The 9971-nt window shown below is 44.0% G+C and overlaps 1 non-coding gene across 1 annotated transcript; it reads right to left on the reverse strand.

Moving 5' to 3' along the window:
- Positions 1-1956: 1956 nt before the first annotated feature.
- On the reverse strand, positions 1957-2116 carry LOC123459202. The gene has a single exon (XR_006636100.1). It is a non-coding gene; the product is annotated as a U1 spliceosomal RNA (small nuclear RNA).
- Positions 2117-9971: the final 7855 nt, after the last annotated feature.

Genomic DNA, 9971 nt, shown 5'->3' on the forward strand with positions numbered 1-9971 from the left:
GGAGAGCGCGGTGTGAGGGGAAGCTCCAGCACCTGGCTTTTCCTGCAGTTCGAGCCAAGTCTGGCGGCTTTCTGGTGTGCTGCCGCCGCCACCCCCTTCCTCTTCATTTTTAAAAAAATATTTTTATGTATTTGTTTGCAAACAGAACGAGATAGAGAGAGGAGAGACAGAATGGGCATGCAAGGGCCTCTAGCCACTGCAAAAGAACTCCAGATGCATGTGCCACCTTGCACATCTGGCTCTACATGGGTACTGGGGAATCAAACTCAAGTCATTAGCCTTCACAAGCAAGCACATTAACCAAGCCTTAACTGCTAAGCCATCTCTCCAGCCCCCAAATGCTTTATTTGTATTTATTTATTTTCAAAAGAGAGGGGCAGATAGACAGAATGGGCATGCCAGGGCCTCCAACAACTGCCAACGAATTCCAGACACATGTGCCACCTTGTGCATCTGGCTTATGTGAGAGCTGGAACTGAGTCCTTAGGCTTCACAAGCAACACCTTATCTGCCAAGCCATCTCTCTGGCCCAGACCTCCTCTTCTTGAAGAAAGCTACTTAGAGCTATTTAAATATATGTTCAAATATATACAAGATATATTTCTTTCTTGTAGTGGTCTGAGGGCATAGATTTTATTGGGGGTGTGTGTAGTAGATATTACCCAAGTCCTCCCCCAAACGGATGTTCTAATTTACAATGCCAACAACATTGCATCGAAGGCTCCTTTTCTGCTCAATACTGAATATTAGAAATCTCTAAAGTCTTTTTCACTATGACATTTCATTGTGGCTTTACTTTGTTTTGCATATGTTTTTGTTTTCAGTGCTATAATTGAACCCTGGGCCTTTCTTATGCTAGGCAAGAATTGAGCCATTGTTCTCTTAATTTGCATTCCTTTGATTATTAAACAGGTTAATCATCTCTTCCTCTGTTTCTTGGACATTTATGTTTCTGTTGTTTCTTTTTTTTTTATTTTATTTATTTATTTACAAGCAGAGAGAAACAGAGAGAGAGAAAGAGACGAGACAGATAGAATGGGCACATCAGCGCCTCCAGTCACTGCAAACAAACTCCAGACACATGTGCCACTTTGTGCATCTGGCTTCACATGGGTACTAGGGAATCAAACCTGGGCTTCTAGGCTTGCAGACAAGTGCCTTGACCTCTGAGCCATCTTTCCATCCCTGTTTTTTTGTTAATATATTTATTTATTTATTTGAGAGAGAAAGAAGCAGATAGAGAATGGCTGTGTCAGAGTCTCTAGTCACTGCAAATGAACACCAAATGCACGCACCACCTTGTGCATCTGGCTTTATGTGGGTACTGAGGAATTGAACTTAGGTCCTTTGGTTTTGCAGGCAAGCACCTTAACCACTAAGCCATCTCTTCAGCCCCCAGCCCCGTTTTTTCATTTTGTTTTGTTTGTGGTACTTAGGATGAAATGCTATTGCAAATGCCCTACCACTGAGCTACATCTACAGCACCATCTGTGTTATATTTAATATATTTTATTTATTTATATATTTGAGAGAGAAAGAGACAGAGAGAGAGAGAATGGGTACACCAGGGCCTCCAACCACTGCAAAGGAACTGCAGATGCATGTGCCCCCTTGTGCATCTGGCTTTATGTGGGGACTGAGGAATTGAACTTGGGTCCTTTGGCTTTGCAGGCAAACACCTTAACTGCTAAGCTACCTCTCCAGCCCCCAACTGTGTTTTTGCTTCTATTGTCCATGCACCTGGATTTATTAATATTTTTGTATAGTAGTTTTCTTTTTCTTACTGAGTATTAAAAGCCCTTCACATATTACAGAAATTTGCATCATTAACTGTCATATATATTACAAATATGTTTTTCCAGTTTGTTGGCCTTTTTTCTCCCACTCCATCCCATCTCACCTACAATCTGTGTGTGTATCTTTTGTTGTTTTGTTTTGTTTTGTTTTTGTTTAATTGTGGGGGGAGTATGATGCAGTCCCCACTACCACAAAGTATGCAGTCGAGTTTCCCACATTTGGGGAAATCGCAGGGTTCAGAACATCTTGAGTGCAATGGATAAGCCTCGCCCTGAGAAAACCACTTTCGTAATCATAGTGACCCCCTGCAGGTGAGAGACTGTGTGTGTGTCTGTGTGTATCTTTTCCCTATTTCTTAGTATTTAGTATGATTTTGCTGGTAGTGGAGTTTGTTTTTGTTTTGTTGCCAGCACTGGGGATTGAACCTTGGACTTCACAAATGCTAGGCAAGTGCTCTACCACACACCCTAGCCCTATTATTTAAGATCTATTTTGTTTTAGAGAGAGAGAGAGAGAGAATTGGCTTTCCAGGGCCTCAGCCATTGCAATTGAACTCCAGATGCTTCTGCCACCTAGTGGTCATGTGCAACCTTGCGCTTGCCTCACCTTTGTATGTATGATTTATGTAGCAGGATCTGGAAGAGAGATCGGACACAGGTCCTTAGGCTTCACAGGCAAGTGCCTTAACCACTAAGCCATCTCTCCAGCCCTTAGAGTCTAACTTTTTGCATAATCAAATTCATTAATCAATTCCATTATAAGAACTGGCTTTCATATAATACTGTGTTTGGAAAGTCTCAATTTCAAGATGATTTCTCTTCTACTTCTTTAATAGTTTTGTGTTTTACATTGAAACTTTTGTCTATCTGCAGTTTATTTGGTATTTGGTATGAGGTAGAAATATATTTATTTATTCAAGACTATCTAGTGAGGTGTCCAATTTTTCCAACTGGCTTTCAACACCAACCTTTTCCATGCACTAAAATTGCATGTCTTTTAGCCCCATTTCACAGATAAGAAAATGGAAGCCCAAAGAGATTAAACACTTGCTTGAGATTGCACCATAAACTAGTGACTGAACCTAGACTTGAAAATCAAGTCCATACTTGCTTTGAGTATAACCTGCCGGACAGGAGCACGCCCACAAGACTCAATGACCAGATGGAGGGAACAAGATCAGGCTGCCTCAAGAATGAACCTGACGACCACAACCGGAATACTGATCTTTTATGACCGGTTGAAGATGTAAGATGCTTAGAGAAATGGGAATTTGCCAGGTAAACTCCTCCTACTTAAAAATGCCTCTACTTATCTTTAGAAACATTTGAAAACGTCAAACCAAGGACACAGCCTGGGATGTGTCAGAGTGGAGGCAGTACCCAGGCAAGGGAACACTCGGGTTGAAACTTCCAGAGCCAGAGTTGGAGCATGGATAGATGATCACAGGAATAAGAATGGGGCAGTGTCAAAGATGACCCCCAAGTCTCTGGCTTGGAAACATAACCAAGCAAAACCATCTTTGCCACAGCACGGCAAGTCAGATGAGAGACACAGGTTGGCCAGGGTGGGCATTCAGGCTCAAGTGTGTTCACTTCAGAAACTGTTGGATGGAGGTGCTTGCTGATCTTCCTAAAGGTAGCTGATGCAGAGACCTGGAGGTCAGTGTAAGCTCTTTCCTATGGGAAAGAGAGTGGTGTAGTGCAGGAAAAAACAGGCAGGCCAAGAGGGACAGGAGTGAAGAAGATAACAGATTTAAAATAAAAAGGACAAGCCAGGCATCGTGGTGCACGCCTTTAATCCCAGCACTGGGGAGGCAGAGGTAGGAGGATCGCCATGAGTTCAAGGCCACCCTGAGACTCCATAGTGAATTCCAGGTCAACCTGGGCTAGAGTGAGACCCTACCTCGAAAAACCAAAAAATAAATAAATTAAATTAAAAGGACCAATGACAGCCAGGGGATACACAAGGGAGACTTAAAGTCCTCCTCGGGCAGCCAAAGACACTGGTGCCAAGAAGAAAGGACTTTTGGATGAAGCAAATAAAAGCTCTGAACTGGGAAGATGGCTGGGCATATAGTACTATCCAGAGGATAGCTGGAGGATTGTTGAGGAATGGGAATCATGTTGGCTGCTCCCTCCTTGAACAGGGAACCTAAGAGGCAAGAGCAGGCAAATCATGTGGTAAATCATGGTGCTGGAAACCCACTAACTTGCGTTATGATTGAGTCATGATGTGTAGTTTCCCAAAGGCTGAGTCTCCATGGGCAGGTGAGACTGGAGGCTCTGTGAGCAAGACTGGTTAGGTGGAAATGGAGAGAGGCCAGCTGAAGGCCAGACTGGAAGCTAAGACAGAATTTGGAAGTGATAGAAAGAGGAAATAGAGACCTGTGAAGGGAGCAGAGAAGCTGCATAAAGTGGCATTTTAGGCTCAAGTGTCTGCCAGGCACTGTGAGGCAAAAGGAGAGACTTGATGGTCCAGTAGTGATGTTGGGACAATGTTCAAATAGCAAAACATTCCTGGGAGCAATTTTAGATGTGATGTTGGGTATAGATGGAGAAAACCCAAATAGCTGAGTGTGGTGGCACATACCTTTAATCCCAGCACTCAGGAGGCAGAGGTAGGAGGATCACGGTGAGTTTGAGGCCACCCTGAGACTACAGAGTGAATTCTAGGTCAGCCTGGATTAGATAGAGCAAGACCCTACCTCGAGAATCCAAAAAAAAAAAAAAAAAAAAAAAAAAAAAAGAAAGAAAAAGAAAAAAGAAAACCCAAACAAAGACATGGGAGAAGGACCAAGGAAGGCCTCCTGAAGGCACTGGCATCTGAAGGAGAAATAGAAATTCTCCTACTTAAAAAAAATGCCACTATTGCTGGAGTGTGGTGGTGCACACCTATAATTCCAGCACTGGAGAGGTAGGGATAGGAGGATCACTGTGAATTCGAGGCCAGCCTGAGAATACATAGTAAGTTTCAGGTCAGCCTTGGATAGAATGAGACCCTACCTCAAAAAAAAAAAAAAAAAAAAAAAAAACAACTTCTACTTATTTTTAGAAACTGTCCTTGGCTCCTGGCATGCAATTGAGATAAACCGCATATTGTCTGTTACCAAACTGCCTGGATTCAAGTCCTCAACCAAATGAAGAGGGTAGTGATGTTAGGACCTACCACTAGGGTTGTTGGAAGAGTTAAAGCACGTAGTAGAAGGGGAAAGGTAGTTACAGGGTGAATATGGGCAAGGCATAAAGATATATCTATATCTATATATATGTGTGTGTGATACATATATATGAAAATGTCATAATGAAACTCATTATTTTACATAACCAACTTAAAAACTTAACAAAGAAAAATATTTGGAGGAAAAAAAAAAAACAACAAAATGTCAAGAGCTCAAAGCTGAACGCGGTGGAACCCACTGCTGTCCAAGCTACTTGGTAGAGGCAGGCAGGTGGATTACTTGAGCCCAGGAGTTGGAGGCCATTCTGGCCAATATAGTGGCATCTCATTTTGACCAAAAAAAAAAAAAAATTAAGAGTTCGTAGCCAGGCATGGTAGCACACACCTTTACTCTATCCCTCCAGAGGCTGAAGCAAGAGGATCACAAGTTCAACACCAGCATGAGCTATGTAGTACATTAAAGGACGGGCTGAGCTCCAGAGAAAGACCTTGGCTCAAGAGGGAAAAAAGGGCTAGGAAGATGGCTCAGCAGTTTAAAACACTTACTGTGCAAGCCTAATGACCAGAGATTGAACCCCCAGATAAAGCCCAGTATGTATATAATTTCTATGCACCTAGGGCAATGGCAAGCAGAGTCAGGAAAATCCTGACCAGCTAACCTGGTGTTTGAAGCAGCAAAAAAAGAAAGACCTTTGTCTTGAACAAGGTGGAAAGCAAGGAATCACACCCCAAGGTTGTCTCCACATGTGTGCCGTGGCATATACACCCGACTCATACACATACACATAGTTCAGAACAATACACAGAATATTTAAGGTTCAGGGCTGGAGAGATGGCGTAGTCATTAAGGTGCTTGCCTACAAAGTCTAAGGACCCACATTCAACTCCCAAGTACCCACGTAAGCCAGATACACAAGGTTGCGCATGCATCTGGAGTTTGCAGTGGCTGGAGGCCCTAGCACACTCACAATCTATATATATCTGCCTCTGTCTCTCTCTCTCTCAAATAAATAAAATAAATTTTTTTTTTTGAGGTAGGGTCTCACTCTGGTCCAGGCTGACCTGGAATTAACTCTGTAGTCTCAGGGTGGCCTCGAACTCATGGTGATCCTCCTACCTCTGCTTCCCGAGTGCTGGGATTAAAGGCGTGCGCCACCACGCCCGGCAAAATAAATATTTTTTATAAAAGTAAAGAAAATTTGGGCTGGAGAGATGGCTTAGTGGTTAAGTGCTTACCCGTGAAGCCTAAGGACCCCGGTTTGAGGCTTGGTTCCCCAGGACCAAAGTAAGCCAGATGCACAGGTGGCACACGCATCTGGACTTTGTTTGCAGTGGCTGGAGGCCCTGGCACGCCCATTCTCTCTCTCTCCCTCTGCCTCTTTCTCTCTTTGTCTGTTGCTATCAAATAGATAAATAAATAAAAACATACAACAATAAAAGTAGAATTAGAGAAAGAGGCTCTCTTTGGTAAGATTGTCTTTGATAACTCAGCATCTGTGGTGGTTTGATGTAAAGTGCTCCCTACAGCCTCATGTGCTTGTTATTAAGACTCATACTTAATCCCTGGCTGGTAGAGCCTTTGAGAGATAGAACCTTGCTGGAGGAGGTGTGTCACTACAGGTGGAATTCGGAGTTTATTTGTCCAGCCGTACTGAGTGTTCATAAGGAGCTCATTCTCTACTTCCTCTCTGCTGATTGTCACAATGCAAGCCAGCTTCCTGCTTTTACCACTCTTTTCCCACCGTGATGAAACTTCCCCTCAAAACTGTAAGCCAAAAATAAATCCTTTCTTCCAGGTCAGCCTGGGCCAGAGTGAAACCCTACCTCAAAAATAAAATAAAATAAAATAAATAAGTAAATAAATCCTTTCTGTCCACAAGTTGTCTCTGGGCAGGTGTTTTTACGTAGCAATGAAAAAGTAACTATTACAGAAAATGGGTACCAGGAGTGTGGCTGTTGCTGCTATAAGACTGACCATGTGGATTTTTAGTCTTTTGGAATTGGTTTGTGGGAGGAGTATGGAAGGACTTAGAACTTTGGACTAGAGAAGCTTTTCTTTCCTTTTTTTTAAAAAATCTTTTTATTTATTTATTTATTTACTTGAGAGTGACAGACAGAGAGAGAAAGAGGCACAGAGAGAGAGACAGAATGGGTGCGCCAGGGCCTCCAGCTGCTGCAAATGAACCCCAGATGCGTGCACCCTCTTGTGCATCTGGCTAACATGGGACTTGGGGAATCGAGCCTCAAACCGGGGTCCTTAGGCTTCACAGGCAAGCACTTAACCACTAAGCCATCTCTCCAGCCCAAGAGAAACTTTTCAATGCTATACACAGAGCTTAATGGACTATTCTGGAGAGAGTTTGAAAGACCAAAATGCAGAGAGAAGTATGGACTGTGGAGGCTCATTTTATGAGGTTTCAGAGGTATAAAGAGGACTTTGTCATGAACTGGGATAGAGGCAGTTCATGTGGTGCTTTGGTGGAAAGGCTGGCCACATTCTGCCCATGTCCTAAGAACTTGACCAAGGCTGAATGTCAAAGTAATGGACAGGTGTTTTGGGGGTAGAGGAAACTACATAGCAGAAGGTTATAAAAGAATTAAAGAGGGCTGGAGAGATGGCTTAGCGGTTAAGCGTTTGCCTGTGAAGCCTAAGGACCCGGGTTCGAGGCTCGGTTCCCCAGGTCCCGTGTTATCCAGATGCACAAGGGGGCGCACGCGTCTGGAGTTCGTTTGCAGAGGCTGGAAGCCCTGGCGCGCCCATTCTCTCTCTCTCCCTCTATCTGTCTTTCTCTCTGTGTCTGTCGCTCTCAAAAAAATAAATAAAAAAAATTAAAAAAAAAAAAAGATTAAAGATTGGCACTGAAAGAAATTTGAGCAAATAACTAGTTTCAGGCCCCAAAGACTATAACCACCTCAGCTGCAATTGTTAAAAAAGAAAAAAAAAAATCACCACTATTGAGGATGAGCCAGCTGCTCCACATTGGGACACCAGAAAAGATGCCCCGAGTGACACCCCCAACCCACGGAAGGCTTGAGCTAAGACAGGAGTACCAAAAGGAGGAGGCCCGAAAGAGTTTCCTGCTCCTCAGAGTTTGGCTTGATGCCCTACGGATAAAGAATCCGGCAGGGTTGTCCACCTCGTATGACAAATGCAGACAGTAGAAGACCATGGAATGCAACCACAGTTCTGGGAGCTGCTGAGGCTGGACAGTGTCAGGCAGGGTCAAGGTCTCTGCAGCGAGGCCCTGTGAAGCCACTGTGTAAAGGTAAACCATGGGTTGTGGTAGAGACCCCAGGATGCTGGAGATGCCAGGACCACGGCTGGATTCTGCCCAGGCTGCAGGCAGCACAGCTGGAGGGTGGAGATCTCACACCTTTGGAGTCCAGAGGAGTTCATCAGGAGTCCTAGATGCTGCACATGTAGCTTCAGGACTTGATGTTTACCTTGATGGGGTTTTTTTGAGGAGTGGATTTCTGAGATAGGCTCTCACTGTAGACCAGGCTGGCCTTGAACTCACAGTGATCCTTCTACCTCTGCCCAAAGGGCTGGGATTAAAGGCATGCACCAGCATGCCTGGATTTTTTTTTAATTATTTATTTATTTATTTGAGAGGGACAGACTCAGAGAGAAAGACAGATAGAGGGGGAGAGGAGAATGGGCGCGCCAGGGCTTCCAGCCTCTGCAAACGAACTCCAGACACGTGCGCCCCCTTGTGCATCTGGCTAACGTGGGACCTGGGGAACCAAGCCTCGAACCGGGGTCCTTAGGCTTCACAGGCAAGCGCTTAACTGCTAAGCCATCTCTCCAGCCCAGATTTTTTTTTTTTTTGACAACTTTGAAACTCCACTCTCCATCATATCCCCTCCCTCCTCAATCAGTCTCTCTTTTATTTTTTTTTTAATTTTTTTGTTTAGTTTTTATTTATTTATTTGAGAGCGACAGACAGAGAGAGAAAGAGGCAGAAAGAGAGAGAGAGAATGGGCGCACCAGGGCTTCCAACCACTGCAAACGAACTCCAGACGCATGCACCCCCTTGTGCATCTGGCTAACGTGGGTCCTGGGGAATCGAGCCTCGAACCAGGGTCCTTAGGCTTCACAGGCAAACACTTGACCACTAAGCCATTTCTCCAGCCCTTATTTTGATATCATCATCTTTTCCTCCTATTATGATGGTCTTGTGTAGGTAGTGTCAGGCGCTGTGAGGTCATGGATATCCAGGCCATTTTGTGTCTGGAGGAGCATGTTGTAAGGAGTCCCACACTTCCTTTGGCTCTTACATTCTTTCCACCACCTCTTCCACATTAGACCCTGAGACTTGGAAGGTGTGATTGAGATATTGCAGTGCTGAGCACTCTTCTGTCACTTCTTCTCAGCACTGTGGTGCCTTCTGAGTCATCCCAAGGTCACTGCCATTTGAAAAGAGAAGCGTCTCCAACTAAAAGTGAGAGTAGCATTAATATATGGGTATAAACATTAAGAGAAGTGCTTACTGGGCAGTTTGGTGAGCAAAGTATATACATTTAGCCAGACACAGCAGATGTTACACCCCTAGGGCTCATGACTAGCCCTGTTATAGTGGTATCTGTCATCCTGACTGGACTATAACTAGTTTCTTTTTTACCAAGAAAGAAAAAAGTCTCCCAGAAATCCAGCATCAGACTTTCACTCACATCTAATGAAAATAAAGAGGAAAATAACCACTGTCTAGCCCCAATAATTTCTACCACCCAGGGCTTTGGAATTCTCAGTCCATTTGAGAAGTTCATAATAATAAGAGTTGGAATGGCAGCTGGGAAGATAGTTCAGTGTTGAAGGTTCTTGCTTGCAAAGCCTACTGGCTTGGGTTTGATCTCCCAGTATATTCAGGTAAAGCCAAATGCATAAAGTGGTGCATGCATCTAGAGTTTCTTTGCAGTGATAAGAAGCCTAAGTATACCAATATTCTATTTTCTTTTCTTTCTTTCTTTCTTCCCTTCCCTTCCCCTCCCTCTCTCCC

This window comes from Jaculus jaculus, chromosome 2 (assembly GCF_020740685.1).
Source record: "Jaculus jaculus isolate mJacJac1 chromosome 2, mJacJac1.mat.Y.cur, whole genome shotgun sequence".
Taxonomy (NCBI): domain Eukaryota; kingdom Metazoa; phylum Chordata; class Mammalia; order Rodentia; family Dipodidae; genus Jaculus; species Jaculus jaculus.